At 42.6% G+C, this 26712-nt stretch overlaps 1 protein-coding gene across 9 annotated transcripts in view; it reads right to left on the bottom strand.

The window, feature by feature from the left end:
* Positions 1 to 26712, bottom strand: part of LOC147307855 (disco-interacting protein 2 homolog C) — a 202086-nt gene that overhangs the window by 101984 nt on the left and 73390 nt on the right. The window contains exon 1 of one of the 9 annotated variants that reach the window (XM_086272278.1): positions 22985 to 23006. The exons of the other annotated variants lie outside the window; for them this stretch is intronic. The gene's annotated coding sequence lies outside the window, so the exon portion shown is untranslated. Of the gene's footprint in view, positions 1 to 22984; positions 23007 to 26712 lie in introns of those variants that run through there. 9 annotated transcript variants of the gene reach the window in all.

Here is a 26712-nt window from a genome sequence, read left to right as displayed (position 1 = left end):
ATATATATATATAATATTCTGTAACTCTGTAACTTCTGTCGGTGCTGTGCTTTTTTGGAAATCGAATTTCCCAGAGGAACCCACCCGAGGGATTAATAAAGTTCTATCTAATCTAATCTAATCTAATCTAAAAGAAAGCAGGAACTTTCATGGAAACTCATAAAACCCATAAGACTAAAAAATTACTCGCCTCATTCAAAACCTCGCTTTAGCCAATCAATAGTGAAGAACAACTCCCAGCAAAAGGCGACACAAGTTTTGGGTAACTTTTGTAAAGTAGAAAAAAATGTGTTAAGTTCAACATCCACGTGATGCTGACTGATTCAAAAAGCTTTCTGATCATCTCAAACGCTGCAAAATGAATCGCCAATCCAATATTCTAGAAGAGCCAACAGGAAGTCGGCCCACTCAGCTGCCGGAAGTGTCATTCGGTCACAAATTACATATTTTGGAAACATTTTATCACAATGGTGCTGCAGAGGGGAAGTCAGAGTCATCAAAGTCATCAGTGCGATCCATCCAACAACTGTGGAAACATCCTCCGAATGCTCCTCTGATGAAATTCATGTTTGTCGTTTTCAGTGACATCACAAGAGGTAATATTATCTGAAGCCAGATTATTTCCACATGTTCAAGGAAAAGCTAACCGTCTGTGTGTGTGTGTCACAACAAGCCTGACAGCAGCAGTTGTAGTAAAAGCAAAATGAAAACAATCGATGCATAAAGATAACATCAATGTTTGGATCTCTGCAAGAACACAAATAAAAAAGCTTGTTGGGTGAAGAGCACCAGCATCATTTACACTGGTGCTCTCTTTCAGAGATGCAGGTTTCAGTGAACTGAACTCACGGCCGCTTAGTCTGAATCTGTTCTGTTAACATTGCAAAACTCCAGCTTATAGAGGGCAAAGTGCAACAACATCAACTTCGATTAACTTCCTTCAAAGAAAGGACCAAAAACTGACCTGGTGGAGCAAAAACAATCAAAACTAATAAATGTTTTATAATTAAATTGGGGCATTTTTATTTGTGCCTGCTTTTGAAAGTTGTTTTTATTTTTTATGAAACGCTGCCAATGGTTATGACTGATGATGGAAGTTAAACACAGAGAAAATCCACACAAACACTCATTAACAACAGTTGGAGGAAACGCCCAAGGGCTCCTCCGGGGATGAAGGCAGGACACACACACACAGACACACACACATTCAGCAGGTGTTTACAGTAACAACATGGTGATTCAGTGCTCACCTCCACACAGGTACAATCACACACACTTTGAGCCTGTGTGTCGGTAACCATTAAAACTTTACATGGTTTTAAACTTGAGTTTTGTCAGCTGAGAAAACAAAACTCTGGGCTGTTTTCATCTGTAAGGAGCTGAGAAAACCATCTCCTTCGACCTGAAAGTCTGGCGGGTGTCAGGCTGCTCCTCTATGATTCTTTGACTTGCTACATTTTACAGTTATGACATTTTCCCCGGACAGCGGCTCTGTGGGAGTTTCTTGGCCCGTTTGTGCCTCGTGATGTTTAAAAGAGTTCGTTTTCCTTCCCTAATAAACAGATTCGACAGCAAAACCTGTAAGCACAGACACAACACCTTCTTCTTCAGTCTGAGGCGGAGACGAAGCACACGTGGCGCAACTTGACGAAGGTGCTACATTAACAAAATTCCTCCTCTGGCCGTCATAAAACTGGAGAAAGGAGCGTGTAACCGTGCTTCCTCGTGGCACATGACAATTATAAATACATGTATGCTGGATTTCAATCAGTGGACGCAGTTTAAAATGATTTATGGTCGTCCTGCGCGCTTGTGGAAAAACAGAGCTAAACTTACTCTAGTGCCAGCAAAACCATTACACGCACAATAAGGAGGACTGGGTGGAAAGTCCCGTTACAGTTTATGTTCGACCGCATGAAACGAGAAAGGAAACGAATGTGTCTGGAACACGTGCCTTCATCGAGTACAGATGGTGTTCACTCGGGCCGAAGCGTCTAACAAATACAAAGTTAATTAAACCATCGGTGCTGTTGCTAATAAGACGACTATTATAAGACAACTTGCTGCTTCAGTTGGAATCGGCGGCAAAAATGACATCAAAGGCTTTAAACAAATCTCAGGTTCATTTGATACATTTTGTGAGTTTCAGCCAGAATTTGTGCCAGTTTTGTGTATCATTGCAAAAATAAAAACTGTAACCTGCAAAAAGGAAAATGTTTCTATTGAATTCATTATGGTGGAAAATCTAATATGCCAGATGCTGATGCAGATAAAGATAAGATAAGATAAGATAGAACTTTATTAATCCCTCGGGTGGGTTCCTCTGGGAAATTCGATGTCAGAGGCATCCAAGGAATCTGATTTGGTGGTTGTATTGCACTCAAGGCATAGACCTGAAACTCGGAGCCAAGAATCTGGGGAATGTCCACAGTGAGTGTGACAAATTTCTAAACTTTTTGCCACAGAGATGACGAGCTGTCCCGGGAATTCAGCGACGGTGCTTTCACCTGTCCTGACCTCCGATTCTATCCTGTACTAACTCAGTACTGATGCAACTCTAGGTGCTTTTAATGGCTCCGTTTCTGCTCTGTGACTGCCACTATCATATAAACAGCTTACTAATGTGGAGTAAGCTTTATTCCAATAGCACCTTTGCAGCTAAACAATTAATATCAGAAGGTGCTGCAAACCCAAAATCAGAGGACAAAGGTTGTTAGGCCTGAGAACCTCAGATACTGTCTCCAGTCTTACAGTTGCATAAATGGCGATCACACCTGTGTCTGACTTGTTGACACATCTCTCTGTTCTGGATTAAAATGGTCAAAGGCCCTGAGACCAAATAGTGTTTCAGCTTCATGTGCAGTAAAACACAGAGTGCAAAGCCTTGATGTCATTAAGGAGAGAGGAGCAGCAACAACAGCAGGCCATCGGCAAAGTGCTCACAGAAGTCTCCCCCATAAAAACACTGTTAGTAACAAAGTCTGTGAGAACAGGAGGTTTTTATTTACCTTAAAAACATCCTGAATGTGTCTCAGAGACGTTCTGCAGAAGATTTCTCAACATTTTCAGAAGAAAACTAAACAGATCTTTGCTGTCCCTGGTTTACGGTTGGTTATCTCGTATTTAATCCCAACTGTCAACAAACCAGTTTATCACTGCTCTTTATCAGCGTGCAATAAGCTGCACCATCAGCTGAAAGAGACTGAAATCAACAGAACAGAAAATGAGTTTGATTGATCAGCCAGATAATAACTAAATATTGATTTGTTCATATTATTTGTTTTATATTATTGTACACCCAGAGTTCTTCCTGCTGTTCAGCTCTTCAAAAAGACTCAACTACAAATAAAGGAAGGGAGACGCAGCACAAAACAAAGCAGCTTCCAGCATAAAGAAATTTGTTTTTAAGTCGGATCCAGCATGAAAACAGAGGTTATGTTGGAGGTGGGTTGTGAAGGGGCTTGCAGATGTACACAAACTTCCTGCAGACTAAAGCAGGGCTTATAATTTCCACTAGGATGCACCTGGGTCGTAAACTTTGTATATTATTGTGGACAATTAACATTACAATGCACCAACTACACAGGATTCCCAGGCGATGGACTTCAAGCTGATGTGAAATAACTAACAGGAATGATTACTCAGCCGTCGGGCCTCCAGCTGTCCATGTCTGCAATGGAGTATAATGCAGGCTTAAGATATCTTAAACAGCGTTCCCTCTGGCCTTGCAGAAGGGGATCAGGTTAGCCATCAGCTGATGTGTAGCTGCACTGAGATCAGTCAGCATAGTCGGTCCTAAATCTTACAAGATCGTCTCAGAGGCCTGTGTGAACTACATCTATGCTCAGTTCACCATCTTGTACTCAAATTTAATTATTTTCTAGAGGAAAAAAAGAACGTAGCGTGATAAAGAGTTAAAATCAACAATAATCTGAATTCTTTTGACTGCAATAATCACGTAACGATCACTGGATACGCTCACAGCGCTTCTTCAGAGTAAAAACCTGCTCATCTCCTCTATTTGGTTACATCAGCGCCCAGTATTTACATTCTTTGTTTGTCATGAAGCAGGTGCAAAGCCTATCGTACCAGCGACAGAATCAGGGCCAACAGTCCGTATGACGTTATAGGTGCACCGAAGCAAGCTGGCCAGCAGTCACACACGGCGAGGAAAGCTGCAGAGCAGACGCACGGCGCTTTACATCGTCACTGCTGTCTTTGAAAAACGAAAACTTTCAGATCACAGCAAAGTTCATTTTAAAGTTTTACGTGGTTAAAAACACAAAACTCAAACTCCTGCCATTCACCAATGAGAAAAACAAACACCCTGAAGTCAGACATTTATTCCAATTAAGATAATTAGATCAAGAAAATCAGCTTCCACACACACGCAGACACACACACACACAGCTTTCTTCTACTCACCGAGCATTTCGGGCAGCAAGAATAAAAAACTGACAGCAGCAAACTGAGCTTCATGCTCCGCTCAGACGAGCCGCCGTCCTCGTCTGTGGACCAGTGTGTGGAAACACTGGTTGCTTATTCCCCACTGGCAGCACACACACACTCTCTCTCTCGCACACACACACACACCCATTCAGTTAACATGCACACTCAAAGACAAGCAGCTTATTAGTTTTAAGGAGGAAGCAGGTCGACCTTGTCTGCACAGACAAAGGGCTGAAGGTGTCTGCTGACATTCAGCTACTGACGCTGCCTTTTCTTGTCAACATACACACACACACACACACACACACACACACACACACACACACACACACACACACACACTCTGCAGCTGTGAACTGACAATGACTTCACCGTGTACCCTCCATTTTTAGTCCTGGAAGGAAGAAAACTGCTTTTCACCTGATTTCACAGTATGGACACACACCCCTACCCTGTTGGTACAGTCCAACACTGCCTGCCTAAACATGCTGCCCCATAAACAAATTGGTCTGTTTGTCAGCTGACTTCACAGTGAGGTAAGAGAGGACACACACACACACACACACACACACACACACACACACACACTCCTGCTGCCGGGTTTTTCCTCACATCTCGAGCCTTCGACCACTCGGGATCCGTAACTTCTCCTGGGGTTACAACGACTGCCAGCACACAGGAGGGGCAACGAAGATTCAATTTTTACTGTAATGATTGGCTCAAATATCTTTATTTTAACTGGAACGAGCTGAATTTCACAGGAAAATCTGAAACAATGATTCACATCCTTTCTTACATGAGAGCACAGTTCAGTATGGTTTGAAAACTGGACGTATTCGACTGTGTCGAAGTGAAAAGCCTGAACTATCAAAAAATGTGATTTTATTTATTTCAGATTTGGGGGTGGGCATTGATTCCTGCATAGGTGGCATCCTTTATAGCACTGAATTTTTTAGCATTAGCCGCCACATAAAGCAGCCAGCATGGTTCAAAAGTAAAAAGGAGTGCCACCATCAAAACTCAATAAAAAAGCAAATCCAGGGCATCTGTTTGACAGCTGATTCTCTGAAGTGCAGAGCTACAGTGTTAAAATCAGGAATTTTGGCCTCATCTGCTCTTGTATACGAGCGACCACCACCTCTGCTTCAAAGACAAAGATGTTTGTCTTTGAGGGCTTCTCTGCTCATTCCTTTCTGCTTGGGGGGTTCCCCTGGTGTATGCTTGCTGCAAAGAAAATAATACTGGAAAATCCAACATATCTGAATATTCCCACGCTCAAAATAGAGGCCGAAGCCGAGGCACTGTCTACATATTTTCTAAAACGGGACATCATCGTGTGCGATTATCCAGATTTTACAAAACGGGACTTTACAGCTGTAGAATCGCTTTCCATTGAAAAAGCAAACTTAATCAAACCGGAATAATGAAGTCATCATCCAGGAAAACAAATCCTCTGGAGTGACTTCATTTCCTGCAGTTAGACCAAAAACAGAGAGACTGAAGGTTTACGGTCATCTCTGCTGTCCCGAGGGGTCGACTTCTCACAGCGCCGAACTCCAGCAAACTGACCTACATGTCCGAGGAAAGTCCCCCCGCCTGCTCAGGCATCTTGTGACCGGATCGGACCGACTCACTGAGGATGACTTGGGTCACAAGGTCAGCGTTTTTTGTTCTTTTTTCAGTAGATCACCCAGGCTGATCGTCACATGTCCGTTACACTAGATTAAGACACATAATCTGAAACATGCACCCAGCGGATGTTACAAATCAATTTAGAAAAAAACCAAAAACACATTTTTGTGTTCAGCATGTCTCAACAATAATACAGATTATTGGATTGGCCCTATAATGGTTTTTCTTCATTTCTGTCTCTCTGTGACATCACAGTATGACCCTATGAGGCTCAGGCTTCAGGTTGCTCTCAAACTTTATTAAAGGTTGTTTCTGCTCTTGGCTCTGCGTGATGTCAGTGAGATGGGATATCCCTAATATGAGTATCTGCTTTTCTAATCTCGTTTACAAGTGGAAGCAAGTCAGAAGAGAGCTCTCATGAAGGGAGGAAGGAGGTGAAATGACAAGGGGCTGCAGCTACAACTATAACGAAGGAGTCAGTCACATTCACTTTAAGCAGCAAATCAAAGTAAGATTTTAAACACCTAGTGAACAGCTGAACAAGCTGGAGGTCATTTCTGCTTTTTACAGCCGCCATTTAAATGCACTGGCTATGCCGCATGCATGCATTGTGATCGGATTGCAGTACACAAATAAGCGAGCTCGGTCACATCCCAGGTTAAGTCAGTCAGTGTCAACCCTGGACAGGTTTAAAGAAAGACTTGCTTCCCTACAGCTGCTGCCAGCAGCTTCGAGTTAGCAGTAAAAGGTGATGTGAGAGTTTTGTTTTTTTTTAAAGGATGCCAGGTTTAAACAGGTTGTGAGAGCTGTGTGTACAGTGAGAGCGTGCAGGTCCTGCAGCCAGAACAAATTTGCATGCTGTCATGATTCCCTAAATAGAACAGGGAAACACACGGACAAATGTCACGTGGAAGCTGTTTTTACAGTAAGAGAAAATGTTTTTTAAAGACATTTGAGCATAAAGATCTCTGTGTGTGTGTGTGTGTGTGTGTGTGTGTGTGTGTGTGTGTGTGTGTGTGGAGATCCTATAGCCGGTAAAATTTGCCTACAAAAGAGGTTCCCAAAATAGAACAGGATCACCTTTGATATCTGACACTGCCGGCGTCTCTTCGTGCACATAAACGCACAAGCTTGCACCTGTGCTTCAAGTCGAGCCGGCCGTCAGACGATATTTACCTTCAGGGCTGAGATGGTGACAGTTGGATTTCTGATAAACACATAAATGATGCACGTACTCAGTCACTCACTCCGTTATAAACCTCCCTCTCACCTCTGCTGCAGGAACCGCAGATCACACACTTTTATCTTTAAAAGTGTGTGATCTTTAACCAACAAAACTAGAACAGGTTTAAATAGTGGCCCCTTGATTCATCACAGTGATGGTGCTAAGAGGACAAAAGGCCTGGAGTTCACACCGATCATGGAGTCCAATTGAAGCCTCCTCAGATTCACACACTCGGCTGACAATGAGCCGTAGATCCTGAGAAGAAAGGAGCAAAAACTGCAGAAGCTCCAAAGATTCAAAGTGTTTATTGTCACGTGTGCAAAGAAAAAGCATTAATAATAAGTGGAAACAAAAAAATAAGTTGAAGTGTTAAATATATTTATGTGCAAAGGAGCTATGAGCTTAATATGCTGGTTTGATATGTGAGATGACCTGATGTGCAAAAATTATTATTGCTGTTAAAATAAATCAGCTGTTCAAGAGTCTGATAGCAGTGGGGAAGCTCCGAGGTCCAGTCAAAAGTACCTCCTTTGGTTTTGGCGCTCGGTCTAAGCTTGATTTATCCATTAGCATCGCTCGATTACTGATTAACTGACGTGTGGGATCTGAAATGCTGCTCGTCACTCTGACATGAAAAAAATACCTGAAATTTCTACCTGCTCGAGAAAAGAAGCCTCCAAAGATGGAGTGGGAGTCCAGACTTCATGTGTTTTTGCCTGTTTAAAATTTCATCAGTTTCTGAAACATTGCTGATGCATTTATTTTATTTTTTGATTTTACGTTTGCTCTGATTTAGTCTGTATTTTTATGCAGCGCTGCATACGAAGTGTATCGACACGAGTGCACCAACTCGAGATTAAATTTCAAACCAGTAACACAAAAAATGCCTTAATGCATTTTAAATTACTGCACAGTACTACTGCATAGCTGCAGGCAAATTTATAACTGTTAATTTGTTTCTGACTATACATCCATGACGAATCGCTAAACAGGAAGGCAAGTGGTACCTGGGTATAAACTGTTTATAAATGCTTTATAACACACTGTAAAACTGTTAAAATATTATATTTCATAAGCTTGTTTCATCGCGCTTTCTGAGGTCAGAAGATTAGCAACAGTCCAAATGCTGGTAGGGATTCAGTTTCCTGTAAAAAAAAAAAAAAAACAGCTCGACAACCTGCGTGTCAAAATAAAAGACGATCTCTCTCCTCCCTCCCAGCATGAACGTTGCTCCATGCTGCCCTCTGTCTCTTTGTCCGAGCTAAAAATGATGACAAATAATCTCCAAATCCATCACGAACCACATCTGCAGTGAAGAAAGAAACATCTTGAAAGCCCTTCAGGTAAAAGAAGGATTAAAGATATAACCTGATCTGAGCTGGCATGTGAAAAAGTCTGTGGCCCATCGCTGGAAAGATCTGATAGAGATCACTTCAGCGCAGACCTCTGCCTGTCGATAACCTACAAAGTGCTGCGTTATCAGGGGAGCCGGTGCGTTTCACACGCCTTCAAACAAAAGCTGCTTCAGGGAAAATGAAAATGGAGGTTTAATACCTTGTAAGACTATTGGTTTTAACAGTGACGTGAGGAGTGTGTGTTGAAGTCTTATCAAACCCTACTAAAAGCTACTTAGAAGGAACCCACAGGACTGACCGCACAGCCTCAAAATAGACGCACACTTCCCAATTTGCAGAATGTGTTAATGGAGGCCACACACCCTCGTACAGGCACTTCTTTTTAGGAATATAATGCTGCCTCGTTCAGTGCAATTTTCTGCAAACAGCACAAAAGGTTGGGTTCAATTTGCTTTATGAGGCTAACGCCCTGCCAAAAAATCCAGCTGTTCACAGAAGATTGTTGTTGTTTTTCTGCTGATGCTTCTGGAAAGTCTAACATCTTTCCCTTTAACTCCCTGCTGCAAAAACGTCACTTTTCTGACAGCAAGTAGAACACGAGGTTATTCAGTTAAAAGTGTAATTACGGTACGTGCTGCGAGCTTGCATAGTGGTCAGTTTATGAAAGGACAACAACATGATGTGTATCAGCAGATATGTCGATTTATCGTGTTCTAAAAATAATCCATCCAACGCAAAAGCTGCAGCATTTCCATGCTTGGAAAATCATTATTAAGCTTTTCAGGAAAATATCGAACACACTGTTTAACAGCAGAAAGATGGAGTGATGACACTGCAAGTGGTTTCAGATGTTTGAATGTTGAACAAAACAATAGAAACCAAGACTTCTGGAGCTCGAGGCATTGATTTTTGGGTTTTTTTCCTTCAGTATATCGATATTGAGTTAGTGGTGCAGTAATTAATTCCTGCATTCAACAATATTCTCTAAAAATCCACCATCTTCTCAGACACTTAACAGCAGATTGTTTCTTTAAAGACAACAAAAACCTGTGTGTCCGTCATCAGCAGCTGAAATCTGATCCAAAGCTGCTGCCCACGCTGACCCCAGGACAGGAAGAAACGGAGCGTACAGCACCCTGAACTACGCGACCTTCCGGTACTTTCAGAAACACGATGAGTGGTGAGCAATCGATACACAAAAAGGGAAGATTTTCAATGATGAACCCGGCTGATCACGACGACTGGAGCGGCGTGATGTCTGCGGGGGTGACGTCACTGTTGGCAGGGGTGTTTTTACTCTCGAACGCCCGAGAGTTTGGCCATGAAATAAAAGGAGGAAATGATTTGGACAAGGAAGAGTGGAAACTATCGACTGAGCAAAAAAAAAAAAACACATTTCTTCAAGCAAACACTCTTGATTGCTTTGGCAGACGTATTAAATTGGATGGACGGACAGCTGTTGTACTTGGATGCTCCAAAGAGAGTATATCTATAAGGTATGAGCTTTTGAAACACCACAGATAGTGAACTCTTAAACAAAAGAAGAAAAAAGTCACCTCTCCCTAACAGCGACTAATAAAATTATTGATATGCAATTAAAACATGTTCCCGTGTTCCTGCTGTACATCACATCAACCGCACTCCTGCACACATAAACCCAAAGAAGAGGCTTCCTCTTTAATTCAATTACATCCGCCAGCTGCAATTTGGAGAAAAGGAGGAGGAGGGAAGAAGATGGAGGAAGTGGTGACCCAGACTTTGGCTCTTGGTGTAGCTGACTGCGATCTCAGGGGGGTGCAGAGTGGCTGAGCAGCTGTGTTAGCCAGGAAATGTACAACAGCACAGAGAGGTGCAGTGCAGCAGATACAGCCGGCCAAAGCTCGACTGTTGTCCCAGTGGTTACACAGCCTCACGCCTCCTGAGCGTGTAGCTGTGGCAGGATTAGGAATTAAGATTTTAAACATTTTGGTTTGTAGCGCTTTCCATATCTAACATTAGCAACCATCCCAAATACCTGCGAGTGATTTCAGAATAATTAAGCAGCACATCATCAATGTCACGTGGATGTCAGTAAACTGTCTGAGGACAGTTTATTATTAAGGTTTTTACCTCTCTGAAGTTCTGCAGCATGATTAAACAAACGCAGCTGGTCACCAATAACAATGGAAACGTGTACGGTTAAAAAGAAGGGATTCACAAGTAGCAGCACAACAACAGCAGTGGTTCCAGTGACTCCAGACATGCTGGCAGAAGTGTGGAACAACCAAAGGGGAGGGGGACACTGAGCACAGGGACCATCGTAAGTTTTGAAAGTAAAACGTTATATTGATCCATGAATTTAAAAGGTTACAGCAACCCTCTGTGTATGCATGAATGGATAAAGGGGTGTGTCACAGCAATGTGGAAAACGCATTAAAACCAGCTGACAGATAGCAGGCTAGCTAGTGCTACTGTTAGCTGAAAACTTGCCGACGTGTCCGCTTTTATCCGAACATCTTCAACTTTTAAAATAAGAAGGTAACAAAAGCCTCATTAATAGATCTTCAAACGTGTACCACAAGCCAAAGGGCGACTTTACTCACTCAGTCATCCGCTACATGTAAAGAACATCATACAAGAGCTAGAGAACAACTTCAGGTCACCGATGATACAACTCAGACAGGTGACACTCGTACAAAAACACGTACCTGTAACTATACACATATACAGCAACTGAACATCTGCAACAAGGACACATAATCAGTGACAAGCAGGTAAATTGTTTTTGTTTATAAAGCAGCAGCAGTCTCGTGGCCAATCAGTGTAGCATACTGCTTCGGCAACACTGCTTTTAGTTTATAGTAGCATATAATATAATTAAGTATATGAGTATGTGAATGAAGTGCATTATAGCTCTGGGTAGACATGGCTGGACTTTTCAAAGCAAAAGGTGCCGATCAGGTGCTAAAAGTTCAGAATACCTGAGGTTAATAGTTCAAATGTCTACACGTGGTTAGAAAGTTTGGGTGTGGAAAGAGACTATTGAGACTCTTAGCAGCTACCATCCCGTCATGGACTCTTTCAATAATAAACATGTCCCAGTTGGCTCCAGTCGAGAAGCTCGCTGGCCTCCGGCAGACGACTGGCTGTGTAAATGTTTGAGTTCTGGAGCAGGGCGTTGCTGGAAAAGAACATGTGTGCTCAGTTAGCTTTCAATGGGTAAATAAATCTCCAGGTTAAACCGATCATAAGCCCTTTAGAGCAGGGGTTGTGCTAACGGTTAGAAAAATAAGCTTGTGTGAGGATTGTTACAGTTTTCCTCTCAGCTTTGGATTAAAATCGCTGTTTGGGGTTTTTAAACCTCGCTGTCCACAATCACAGCTGCCCACAATCCCTCTGCTCTGGCTGGACTGGAGTCATCTTAATCCCTGAAGATTACACATATGCTCACATATAGACACATACAACTGTGTAATCCACCGGATCTGTGAAAACACCACTTTAGCTTTTCACAGCCATACACCAGATACGGCGAGCTCTTCCTGAACGCTCATGGGAACTAACGCATCTCCGGCCAGAAATCGCAGAATCGGTGCTACAGTGTTTACTGCCAAATGGCATTCTGGGTAATAACGTGAGCCACTAGGCTGCAGTCACTAGTCAGCATAAAGCATCAAAGGAGGACTTTGGTCTAACTGCTTAAGTTATTAAAACTGTATATTATGTATATTATGTAAAACTGACTACATAGACATTTACTGTGTCCATCTCTGTTTTATAAGGAGTTTGTTTAATGTGATAAATATCAGATAGAAACAGGGGGGTGTCTGGTTAGAAACACCACCAACTTTGTTGGTGGTGTTTCTAACCAGACCATCTAAGTGAGTAACTATGGCTAATAACTAATAATTAACTACAACATTAAGACCACTAACACTTGAAGTCAATACCACTCATCTCTTCTTCAGTGCTCTGCTGGGAAAACCTTGCACCCACGCCACAAAAACTGGAAGCACTGGAACGAGCCCAGTCCATGCTTATGCCTCACCCTGCAATCCACAATCCCCAAACCATTCACTGCCAGCATCCTCGTGCCAGGCACAGCAGGACACCCCGTAAAGTCCGGAATCCATGAACCGACTGGTCCAAGCTGTGCTGGCAGCAGCAGAGGCATCTTCAACACACCAGCCACATGGTTTTATTACTGCAGATTTCAGAAGCAGCTCATTTTAAAGATAAATAAAAGTCAGAGGTGTGCACACATCTGGCCCAGCAAATGATCAAATCAGTGTTATTCTGAAGCTGTTTAACTGATCTGAGAGATAGGAGGTGCAAGATCATTCCCATTTTCAGCCGAAATGACATGAAAACTCTGATACACAGAAATGCAACAAGCTGTGGTTTGCCCGTGTTACAGGGATCCCTGCAAACCCGAGCTAGCCAGAATTGCATTTGAATTTTATTCCAGCTGACAGATGGAGCCGGGGAACCTCAACCAGAGCACCCTTCAACCCTCCAGGACCTAACGACTGGCGATGTCTGTCTCTCTAGAATATTACAGTTGTTTCTAGCCTGGCACGGTGGGAGCAGCCGAGGCATTTCCATGTGCTGCTGTTGATAGTCAGCTGCAGTGCTGCTTAGGCACTCGCGTTCCCCCCTCCCGTGCTCCACCCAGAAGCTCTGAGCGGCCCGACTGAGAGGAAATACCAGCGTGTGCTGCTAAAACAATGTGGTTTTAATCTGAGAGGAGTGCGGCCCTTTAAAACTACCACTCAGTTTCTCACTCGAGAAGACGCCGTTCCTCCTCTGCAGCAGCACAGAGGCCTCTTTTTGTTTATGAATCTTTTTTCCCTCTGCCTTCTCATATCCCTCCATCCCACTTTGGTTGTTCGGATTGCTTTCACACAACCGCTGCTAATAGACTCCAACACTGCTCAATGTGTTGGAGAACGCTGGAGCACAGAAACAGGCGTAAGCCCAAATCAAACATGGCTGCAACCATAAATATTAGACAACCAGAGAGGAAGAAATGCCAGCTGCCACAGAGCAAAGCGGGCAGATGAGTTTGGAGTCGGTTTGCGTTGGATGGGTGGACGAGACGTCTCATCGACTTTCCCGAAACTCCTTCAAAAAGGAGGAAAAAGTTTTCTTCTCTCTGTGCAACGAGATAATGAGTGAGTCTGGCAGCAGAGTGCGCCGTCATTTTACAGCTGAAGTGGAATTCATGTGGACGGAAGACTGAAGAAAAAAAAAAAGTGATCTTCTATAAGCAGAAATGACACTGAAAGCAGCACATTTTCCCTTCAACGAGTCAACCTTCAGTTTATCCCAGATTCCTACAGTTCAGAGCAGATTTGAAGCTGTGCGGCTGCACAAGCGGGAAATCCAAGGGTGTGACTGCCAGAGGAGTCTGATGCGACCACAGGAACTGGGTGTGAAACACGGCAAAAGCTCAGATTCAGTCGCAATGGTATTTGAAAAATGGCCTGCAGGGTGAGCTGATGGTGAAGACGAGGAAGGAGAAAATAATAAGATCGTGCAGAGGAAGGATCACAGGGTTTACTCGACAGAACACTTAGCACATCAAAAACACCTCAAAACCTTTCACTCTTCTTCTTTTTCAAAGACGTGAAGAAAAAAAGAGGATATTTTTGGTTTGAGTGCAGAAACCGGATATTAGCACGAGTACTCAGAAAAAGACGCCATCCTCACTGAGAATGAAAGTCATTTTGCATGTTAAGAGGCAACAGAACAATTTAAGTTAAATAATGATTTATTTAAAATATCAGATAGAAAAAAGGGAGCATTTTTTCCCTTAAACTCATCCATGAAGAGAGCGATGCCAAAGTCACACTGAAGAAATCTGCACTTTTATTCAGGAATAAAACTCTGGACTATTTAGGATTTAATGATGAAGTCAGGATGATTAAAGTTACAGTCTGGACCAGAATCTCAAACTCAATTTACACCATGAGCTGAAAAAACTGAAAGTTTTTGTTCATTTACAGAAAATTCTCCACCATTTAACTTTTCTATTAACTAATTACTTTGGTGTAGCATTAATGGTCATGTGGGAGGTCTTTATCAGTAAAGATAAAGCTGTAAAATACATTAAAACACACTTATAAGTCCAAAATCTTTGTCTTTCTTCACATTTTAAAAAGCAGTCCTGTGGGGCTGGATTAAAGTCTTCGCCAGGCCGATTATGGTCCCCTGGCCTTATGTTTGACATCCCCTGTGCTAGACCGTGCCGAATTAAAAACCACGCCTAAACATTAGCTGCTAAACTGAGATAAATTCAGGTAACATTTAGCACTTCAAATGTAAACACCAGACTCGAGACTATCGGGCTGTTAGTGAAGAAATAAACATCATGTGATGGTAATAATTAGTGCACCGTGCCTCAGCGTGTTCGCTCCATGTGTATTTCAGGCCGTAAAAGCGGGAAACATCATCTGCAACAAATTAAGACAAAAACATCAAACAGTCCAACATAGTTTGAATAGTTTACGGTGTTGCTGCACTTTGTTTCCCTCTCATTTGGATTAAGTAACAACAACAGCAGCAGCAGCTGGACGTCACCCTGCAGCCGTGAATGCCTCAGACTGGGCTCTGGCAACTGGGATCCCAGAAACCTTAGCTATGCCTTAGTTATACCAGCAGGGGCACACACACACACACACACACACACACACACACACACACACACACAGCTGGCGCTCAACCACCTCTGGTGACCCCAATCGTTCCAACTGTACAGATTGAGTTTCCACAGCATCTGTGCCAGCCACATGTGTGTATCTAACATGGCTAATGTAGCTAATCCCCATGACACACACACACACTCAGGCAGGCAGGCCATGGGTGGTTGTATCTGCAGTGGTGGGCAGATATCAACAACCCAAATCCCTGTTTGACCTGCTAACACAGCAGCTGGTCATTCATTGGTCAAATATACACAAATTATGACTATTTTATACCAGATAGTGTCTTTAGTGCAATAAGAGCAATATAATACAGCAATATATTAGCATTACAATCCTCGATGAAATATAAGTAATATTTCTCCTGTCTTGGAAATATATACTGTGGGAACAGCTGTGCATGAACTACATCAGACTAATACAGATACAAGTTCACAGAAATTACATGAAAAGAAACTCAGTTCATAAAGATCCTTCAGAAGTTTTATTCTACTGTTGTGATTCCAACATGGACTCATTTTAACAACCTTTTCGAGCTGGAAACACGATGGTGTACTTCTACATGTGTCAGCAAACCCACCCCGACACAAACAGTCTGATGGACTCCAGCAGCAAAACCAAACATATAGTTCAATAGTTTTTTTTTTTAATGATAAAATATTCTGATTCCCGGGAAAAACAAAACAAAGAAAAGCACAAGAAAAACATTGTTGTGGGTCAGCTGGTTAAGTTAAACATCCCTGAATCAGAATTTCACAGTTGGTATATCCCAAATAGTCTCTTCTCCAGAACTAACAGACCATAATAAACTGTTTTCGTCTTTGTTCTTAGTCATCTGTGAACTTAAACTAAACACCTTCGAGCCTCACAGCCAGAACCGTACCTCCATCTAAGGGCAGATTTAGGAATCTGTGGCCCTTCTTTTCTGCTCTTTAATTGGGTAAAACAGTCAACAGGCTTATTTCAAATATGGCTGTTTGAAACCTTCTTAACACAAATCCACATGGAAATGTTAAGGTTACACCTCTTCTATAAACTCAGCCTGTAACAGAAGATCAATGGAGCTGTTAACAGCCAGTATTTATTCAAAACAGGTGGTCAGCTGTTAGTGCTGTTGCCAGTGTGCCTCCTGCCAACCCGTCCAGTAAGTGCCCGCTCTGTTTTATGCAGTGCAGGCTGAAACCTCAGAGTCTCTTGATCTGACACACAGGCTCAAAATCTCTTAGGACAAATCCTGTGTCTTTACTCTAATGTCTCCAAACTGATGTTATCATAAGTAAGTGATGGTAAAATGACACACACAGCACCTCTGGGTGCCCGTCCTCAGTCTTGCCTTTAAAATGAGCTCAGACGAACTCTGCAACTCAACACAATTTACCTCTTTCTAAACATTCTGCTTTCCCAGCAGCAGACCGTTAGAAAGAGACATCCTGTGTACTCCTCGGTACTCATTTACATTTAGATGAGCCCATTAAGATCCATAAACCACCACCCACCTCCTCACATGGTGTCCGCCACCTTCTCATTCACCTCGGTTAAAAGACAAAAAAAAAAGAAAAAGAAAAAAGAAAGACGGGGAAAAAAAAGGTGAAAATAATAAAAATCCAGCAAAATGATTTGATGTGGGGAAGGATGGTGTTTTAGGAGAGCTGACAGAGGGGGAGCGCACTGGGAAGAAATCCCTCCTCGTCCCTCCGTTGTTCCCATAACGTCTCCTCCAGCTGCTCTTCAAAAAGTGACAGGTGGAATGCAGCCTCCGCACACATCCAGCTACAGGTATCTGTTTATGTGATTATGGTTGAAGAAACCTAACAAGACGCTAATAAAGAGAGACGTCAGAATAGACAAACCATTTTTTTTGTAAGGAGGCGTTTTCCTGCTTTGGCAGAGCAAAGTAAACACGTGCAGATTCTAACTAGAGGTCGTTCGATTAAAGGGACAGTCTTAATATTGCTTAATTTATCTGCATTCCTCCAATAATCTATTATTGTACTCTACATCAACACATGCCAGCATCAGTTATCAGACCAGCAACCTTTCAGAGACACCGATCATCACGTCCCATAAGAGACTCATCACCGAGGACCTCAAACCAGTTTTTAATTCCCTGATTTCATTACCGTTACTTCCTACATGTCAGCTGACCCTGTCCAAGCCTTAGGTACTTTTTTTCTTTCTAATAAGTAACTGAAGCCAAGACAAATCCTTTTTCAATTTCAGCAGAAATCATAACATCGGTTTCCTCACAGACAGCAAATAAGTGTTGATATGACGGTTGGACTGTGTAAAGCTCGGGGCACAGCCCAGACAGGAGGAAGGGCCCAAGAGCCTGAGGCAGAAATTAAAGGAAAGTGAGAGGTTTGGGACATACACTGTTAATCCTTGTAAGTCCAGAGTGGACGAGTGTATCAGGCCGACTCATCGGAGGAAGGTTTGTTGCAACGGTTACACAGAGCAAAATGTAATCCCTGTCTGAAACGTAGTTAGCATCTTCTATTCCAGGGGTTAGAAACGCAAAGGAGCTCCATCTGTGAGCTGGGGATTTACACACAGTTTGGTTCTCACGTACGCAGTGATGATCAACAATGTTACTGGTGTGGTTTCACTGGGACATTTCAGTTTGATTAGGATGGAAGTAGTTCCCCTTTTCTTAAATCTGACCTTTGAAGGTCAGGTCCCTTTTTAAATGCTGCTATGGTCTTATTTTTATCTGATCTTTACACTCATTGACACATTGTAACACTTCTTCCACTACTTGTTAACGCAAATATCTAATTAGCCAATCACATGGTAGCAACCTAAAGCATTTAGGTATGGAGGCGTGGTCAAGACAACCTATTGTTGGTGTGAGATTGTGCAGTACTGCTGATCTACCGCACAAACATCTCTCTGGTTTACAGCAGGGATGGGGGAACTCCAGGCCTCGAGGGCCGGAGTCCTGGAGGTTTTAGATATCACCCTGGGTCAACACACCTGAATCAAAGGATTAGTTCATTACCAGGCCTCTGGAGAAGTTCAAGACATGTTGAGGAGGTAATTTAGCCATTTAAATCAGCTGTGTTGGATCAAGGACACATCTAAAACCTGCAGGACACCGGTCCTCGAGGCCTGGAGTTCCCGACCCCTGGTTTACAGAGAAAGGTCCAAAAGGGTTACAGAAAGCATGACTAAGACCACGACACAGAATTTGGTGTAAACAATATGAAAGAACACGTTAATCCTGCAGGTCTGGTTTCACCTGAAACCTCTGCTGATAATGACCCACACACTGTTTCACCACTTGGATCATGTGATGAGGCACATGATCAATAGCGGGTCAACAATCCTCTCGAGGGGAAACTCCCACTAAGGTTTAAATACCTGAGACTCTCCACCACTTATTCTTAGAACTGAAGAAGCTTAAGTGAAAGAAAGAATCCTGCTAAAATTGTCCCCAACCACGACACATTAACGCTGCTGCAGCAAGATGCAGGCATTTCCCATCTGTAGCAGGTCGAGGTAGAGCTGGTTTAAACTCCTTTTTTTAATATAGTTTATTATGGGTAATTAGTTCCCACAGGGGTCGGGTCCATCCAAAAGCAAACAATTCTATTAAACCACCAAACAATGCTCTTTGGGCCTGTAATACTCACTCAAATTAAACAATTTATAAGACGTTTAGAGTGAAAACAACTTTAATGCAACTTCTGAAAACACAGACGGGATGCTAACTTTTAAGGCGTCACAAATCGCTGCTGAATGAAGCGGAAGAGTAACGAGAACAGTAAAATTATGCTTCCTAATTTGCTAAAATTTGCAACACATGCTCCCGAAAAAAGTTCAAGTCTGAATATCACAACAACGCAAAGTGCCTCTAAATGTTACTCATCACTCTGAGATCCACTGACAGTCAATACGAGTATATTGTCACGGTTGAATGTGCTGCCACATGATGTCATACTATATGTGACAGTAACCAATCATCAGGTCTTCCTTTGAGCGAATCAGAATAATCAATCACACCCACTAAACCAATAAAGCCTCTCCTGTGAACACGACACAATAAGCCAGTGAGTTAACAATTACCACAAGCTTCACCAACCAAAGCTTGTGCCTTTTTCTGCTGTCCTCTCACTGCCATATTTGTAGAGCAGGAGGAGGATGAGGGGAGTGAGGAAAAAGAGGAGGAGGAGAAGAGGGGAGGAAGAGTGGCTCAGATTTCATTACATTCTCTACATGAGTAAAATGCCTGGGAGGCTCCTGCCTGCTTCCCTCTGCTCCCTGCTGAATGTGTGTTTGCACATGCACGCACTCCTCCGTCGTTTTCACCCTCTCTCTCACTTTCTCATGCAGAAAAAAAAAAAAACTACCTGTCAGGATTTCGGGTTTCTAAAATGGATTTATCCCACAGGGTCGCTCGGGGCCGCTCCCACGAGCCACAGCTTCACAGAGAGACGAGGAGACGCAAAAAGGAGTAAAAAGAAAAGAAGAAGAAGAAAGGCTCTCCAACATGTGTGTCGTACATCTACAGTCATATATACCCAGCCCTGTTTTCAGGTCATGTAACATTCATGGCAATGAATTCTAATGAATTGAATTCACTTGAATTGAGGGGAGGCGAGCGAATGATGCAGCTAAAGATAACGAAACAGACAGGAAGAGGGAAACGCACACCGTAACACAACCTGGCTCACAGCAGCCGGTCCGTTTCATGCACGGGCAAAAATCGGACCGATCGATCGAGCTGAGGCGAGAAGGAGAAGAAGACAGCGCCGCAGTCATGATTTGTGACGTGTTCACCGCAGCGACATGTTCCAGACTCGTCAACCAAACCCCGACGCATACTGATGAGCCGCATCTAAGAGGAGCGGGCGCTCTGCTGCAAATACACCCAGCTGCACAACAAGAGGCAGCCGTCGCCATCGTCACAGCGAGATCAACAGGTGGTGTTTGTGGCTCTGAGAGTGTGCACTGACACAGTTTCCTGCTCAAGCGCTGATGCTACACTGCAGTGTGCTTGCTTTTTGCTATTCAGGAGTAGAGCAGGGCGATATGGCCAAAAATATTTATCACGATATATATTTGAAAATTTGCGATAACGATATAACCGATGATATAATTGATGCGAGACAAAATACAACTCCACAACATTACTAGCGCAAAAAGACAACCTTCCATTTATTTTCACTTAAACAAGAAGCTGGTTTTTATGTACATTAAAGCTTTATAAAAATGTAACAGTGCAAATGCAAATTCCTTGCTGAAAGTTTAACCAAAAGGCATTTCCAGTAGAAATGGGCTGACATATCCTGAGCATAACCATGTATAATATCCACTGAAGTTAAAAAGAGGTGCTTTGCAACATTAAACTGCAGTGTGCAGTACGCATTTTTCGGACCATAAGGTGCACGGGATTATAAGGCACATTAAGTGAAACAAAGCAGTCAGATAAATCAAACTTTATTAAACTCATTCTTCTTGCTTCCTCCACTTCTGTACCATTGATTCATTAATGTTGAATTCTCTGGCAGCTGCTCTATTCCCATGTTGCTGCAGTATATTAATGACTAACCTCGTATTGTGGATGGATTATCTCAGTTGTTCTCCTGACTGAAGTTTGGTCCGTTTACAGCATCCTGCCATGCGATTGCATTTGTCTCTAACCATGAAGAACCTTCACGTTAACTTTTATAAGTGGAAAAGTGTTAGTGTTCGTCCTCCAGCTTCACTGTTTATGTTATGCTAACATAGCTGTGTCGCTAGCGATCACGTAGCACATCATTATATACCGGCTAGCCCAACTTCAGTAACCCTACAAACGTCACTGCTGTTTAGTTTCCTGTCTTCATTTATGTTGGAAGTGATAGCAGAGCTGTACGTTTGATTTTTTTTCAGAAATCTCTCAGTCAGAACATGCAATATCATGCTTAGGTAACTAGCGAAACTAGCGAGCTAACTTCCGCTAGCTTCCTGCTAACTTCTAACTCCGTTAAATGTAATAACTTTTGTTTTCATGGATGCCTGGAAGTTAAACTTTATAGTTACACCTGGTAAAGCAGCAATGCTGATCGTTTTATTAAAGATGAAAGAATTTAGACAGTTTTTAACGCTCAGTGATGCTGCAGTGTTCGTTTGACCTGAAGCATACGGAGTTTAGGACCCAGATTACTCCCAGATTTAAGAGCATCTTAGTCCGACAAATATGACAATAACAACGGCCGCTTGCATGTTCTGCAAAAAAATGTGCTTTGTTGTGTATCTGACGGACAAACACCAAACCAGTTCCACATCACGGAAGTTGCACCATTTTTACAAACCAATTCTGGTTCATCTGTTTCCCTCAACAATCGGCCATGTGCGTATGAAAACAAAGGCACTGCGCATGCGCATTTTACTCCCATTCTATCGCGATATTTCATTTTCCTATCGTTGCCTAACATTATACCGGTATTACCGTGAACGGTATAATATGGCCCAGCCCTATTCAGGAGGTGTTCACACCTGCACTGAAGGACGGACTGACTCACAACTTTGTGACACTGGAAGTCTTGGAAATCGCAGGATTTTAAAAAAAGGGGGAGCAAACCTTCAATCACGACAGTTTGTCTTGGCACAAAAAGATAAATTTAACATCTTATTGAGTGCCGATGATGCATGAAGCAAAACATTCTTTATTTTTCTTATACAGCCCCTCACTTCATTCTGTCTCGAGCTCATTTCGCCTCCTGTGCTCACTCAGCGTTCCTGGTGTGGCCGTATTGGAGATATCGCTATGATATCGTACAAAAATATATGATTGTTTAAAAAAAGACAAGCCAGGAGCTGCTGTAGCAGCATATAACTGGACAGGAAATAAGAAAAAACATGAAAGGGACAGTTTAAACACCACAAACCAGTATTTTTAAATTACTGTATGCCAATTTCATAAACATTTCTCATTCGTCCCTAACATAAAAGGATTACTTTCAATGACCAACATTAAAAGCAGACAGCAGAGGCCAGGATGGGATTTGAGATTTAACAGTAATTTACCATTTTTAGTTCCTTCTTTTTATTCTGGAAACTTTTTGAAAATCCACTCCACTGCATCCACTACATCCTAAAACCCCCACAAACACAGCCTGACACGCAGAGTGAGATTTACTGATTGCAAAGGGATGTTTTAAAGATAAACGGAGTCTCCTGATTTATCAGGAAATATGATGAAAAACCACAGCCCTGTATGGAAATGCCAAACCTGATCGAACTGAAGATAATGTCACCATTATAAAGCATTATTTTTTTATGTTCTGAGTTCTTGAGGAGTATGGATTTAGTCCAAATATGAATTTAAAAGTCCAGGAACAGATCCTTGGACCTTTTGCAATAATAATTATTGTTTTTAAATTTTGGGCGGATGTTGTTGGACTCGACTCGTCAAACCAAAAGTATTTGCATGAAGAGACAGCACGAGTTGTGTTCAGCCTGTCCTCTTACTGCCTCAGTGAAAACCTAAAGCGAAGGCCGTGCAGCTGTTTCACCGTTTGTCCTCATCAAAGTCTGTTCAAAGCCAGACCAAGGATAAGAAAAGCTCATTATCTGGGGTCTTAATGGTGAGGATTGTTCATCCAAAACCCTCAGGACAATCACTGTGATTGTGAATGTTGGGCAAATACTGTTACCTGAATAACGTCCAAACGGTTGGGTGAGATGGGTAAACACTGGGACTCTTTTGCAAGAGGACACTGGTGTTTATCCTATTAGCACGCGGGCTGGTGCGGCTGTGATGGGGCACGTCCCCTGGAGCCCAGATTTACCTGGAAAACCAACTGACATGTCAGGCTGAATGCTGCTGTTCCAGCTCGGTGAAGAGCTGAAGGAAGCACAGTGTGCTCAGCTTTTACTCCTGTGTAACACTGTTCAGCACAAATACTGAGTCCTAGAAATGAATAGTTTTTTTTTTCCTCAAACAACCTCGACTGTGCTGACATTATTAATTTAACCACTAACAAATATTTAAACCACTGTCAGCTTTACCACGTAGCAGCGAGCTACATTTCTCTCAGACAGGTTTAAACTATTATAAAAGTGGAACAAATACAAACTATATTATACATGGATAAATCCATTTCTACACTGATAATTGGATACTATAAAACTATTAAACTCATCAGTCTGTGTACAGCAGCTCCGTGATTACCCTGACACAATATTCTGGTTGATTAGATGGCTGAGATAAAAATGAGAAACTGTTCTGATAATCACTTGGCATTTGTTCATGTGTAAAAGGAGAGAAGTTCTGCATTACTCCCTGGAAACAAAGCCTTCAGTGCTTAGATCTTTGCTCTTACAGTTTAGCTGACCTAAGACAAAAAGCAGAGGAATACAGCCAACACTTCCTCAGGTTAGCGACCTGGTAATCAGCCTCAGTCACACAGCCATAAAGACCGGTCAGCGCCCGCCTTGCCGCCACAGATGTCGCTGCTACAGTCATCAGTTTGTCTGCAAATAGTCGTCAGCTCCCTGCTCAGTGGTAGCTTTTACTCTGAAGGCAGACTTTCTCAATATTTCACTAACACTTAGAGGTGTGTGTTTGCAGACATTTCAGCAACTTCCATGCAAACTGCATGCAACTGCAGCGATCTGCTACACAAAAGCAATCACAAGCAGTTAGCACCCTGTTTGTACCTGATTTCTACCAGTGACAGCTAACCAACGTTCAGCAACCAGTTGATGAGCGATTGCTGGATTTTGCCAAGTGGTTGCTGACGCGACTCTAGACCTGTGTGACTGAGACCTAAAGTGAAAAGCAACAGCATCAATCTGCATATATTTTTTATCATATTACCCCATTTGATCACTTCGCTCTCGCTCTGCAGGCCTACTTGTTGTTCCTAGAGTATTTAAAAGTAGAATGGGCGGCAGAGCCTTCAGTTTTCAGGCCCCTCTTCTGTGGAACCAGCTTCCAGTTTGGATTCAGGAGACAGACACTATCTCTACTTTCAAGATTAGGCTTCAAACTTTCCTTTTTGCTAAAGCATATAGTTAGGGCTGGATCAGGTGACCCTGAATCCTCCCTTAGTTATGCTGCAATAGACGTAGGCTGCCGGGGATTCCCATGATGCACTGAGTTTTTCCTTTCCAGTCACCTTTCTCACTCACTATGTGTTAATAGACCTCTCTGCATTGAATCATACCTGTTATTAATCTCCGTCTCTCTTCCACAGCATGTCTTTATCCTGTCTTCCTTCTCTCACCCCAACCGGTCGCAGCAGATGGCCCCGCCCCTTCCTGAGCCTGGTTCTGCCAGAGGTTTCTTCCTGTTAAAAGGGAGTTTTTCCTTCCCACTGTCGCCAAAGTGCTTGCTCATAGGGAGTCATATCAATCAATCAATCTTTATTTATAAAGCACTTTTCATACAAAAAATGTAGCACAAAGTGCTTTACATAGTTAAAAGCAGCCCACCCCACCCTCCAACTCACTCCCCACACTCTCATTAACATAAATGATGTGAATACACACATATCTCTCCCCCCACCCCACCCCACCCACACACACACACGCACACTCAAAGAGTAAAAATTGGGCTGGGTTGTTGGGCTCTTCTCTGTATTATTGTACGATCTACTGTACAATATAAAGCGCCTTGAGGCGACTGTTGTTGTGATTTGGTGCTATATAAATAAAATTGAATTGAAATTGTGTGTTTAACCAGACACATGGTAGCTGTGCTGTCTCTAAACAGCTGGAACGGGAAAACAGAGGTGCACAAAAGTCTCAACCATTTAAGGGCAGTCCAATATCTCTACTCATTATCTTAGTAAATACATAGATACCCATTTACTTAGTTTTGACTAAGTTTAAGCGCACAAAGGTTTCAGGATGGAAATGCTCCTTCACACAGGTACAGCTCAGCGTACAATAAAGATCGGGGTTAAAGTTCGTTCTGTCTATAAGACCTTTTATCTCTGTCTTAAAAACTTTCATTTGTCTGTCTCCTTTTTATGCAGCCCCTCGTTTCTCTTGTTTCTTCAGCTCATCATATCAGCGAGTACATTTTTTCCAGTTACTCCACTCTTCCTTTAGTCTGCTGTAGCCTTCTGTCAGGGATTCTCAAACTGTCATCACTAAAAATAACAACAAGCTGTATTCTGGTGTAATCAGTGATTACTGTATGCGAGTGATGTTTTTAAAAGCCTCAGCAGTGTCGGTGCTTTCAGCTTCAGCTTCAGATGAACGAGGAGCCAGGTGTGTGTTTGTGTGTCCATGTGTGTAAAACAGGATGTGGGGGGAAAGAGGCAGAGGGGAACTGAGAAGGCGAACCAGTCAGGACACAGACATCCTGATGAGACAGAAACCACTGACACACACACACACAGTGATGATATGTTAACATGAAGAAAGAGGCACTCACATACAGCGTGAGCCTGGAGGAAGGAAAACTGAGAAACACACACACACTGACCTCAGTCCTCCTCGCTGTCACAAGATAAATACTAGTTGAACAGCTTTAACAATAGGCCTACACTTCCCATAATCCCACAGGGAGACAGACTGTAGCAACAGAGCGGCCTCTCATTTTACACAGAAGCATAAAATCTTTATTTTAACATCCTGCGGTTCAGACTGTAACAACAGGCCTCTGAGCATCAAATTAAAATCAACTACCAGCTATTTTAGAACGGCCTGAACATTTTCTCAAACACACTTTCAGAGAAATGGAACCTGCTTGTGAGTTGGCAGGTTGTTATTACGGGTGGATTTATCACAATGGTCCCTTTTCTTTCTCCCTTATCAGATTTCTGCCCCTCTGTTAACTCAGGAATGTCTCTGGCCTTCAAGTAAAACTTAAGACATCGCTTTGTTAGCGGTTTGTAATTTTATACTTGCAGTATGACTTTGCTTGTGTTTCCCAGAGTTTGTAAAGTAGAAATCGGCCTCCTGTGGAACCAGCTCCCAGCCTGGGATCATCAGAAAGCCACTACAATTAATTTGATGTCTCTTTGTTATGCTGCTAACTAAGGACAGCTTGAGTTAGGCTGCTGTGGAATCTGCAATGACCCACCCAGCACCGTTCATCTACTCCTTTCTATCATCCCATCGCATTTATACACCAGTACTGCACTCTTGATATTCTCTGTCTCTAAAATCATGTGTTTAACTACTTAAACTTACATTTTGTGAACAAATGCGTTCAAAAAGACAAGTACGACCAGCCTACACACAGTGCTTCATGATAGATAACCTCCTTATAATGGTAAAAACAAAAAAGCTGAATGTTGAATGCTGTGTGCTGCTCATTGCTCTTCCAATAATCCCTTATAAATGGGCACCAATAACAACAGTAACGTGTGCAGACCTCTATAGCCCAACTTAAAGAAAAACCCAGCTTATTAACCTCCAGGAAGCT

The sequence above is a fragment of the Aulonocara sp. 'chitande type north' Nkhata Bay genome, linkage group LG18 (genome assembly GCF_057382095.1).
Source record: "Aulonocara sp. 'chitande type north' Nkhata Bay isolate Kocher_YH1m ecotype deep benthic linkage group LG18, A_spYH_male_GT1.1, whole genome shotgun sequence".
Taxonomy (NCBI): Eukaryota; Metazoa; Chordata; class Actinopteri; order Cichliformes; family Cichlidae; genus Aulonocara; species Aulonocara sp. 'chitande type north' Nkhata Bay.
Note: the sequence above shows the minus strand (reverse complement) of the source record. Positions and strands in the feature narration are given on the sequence as shown.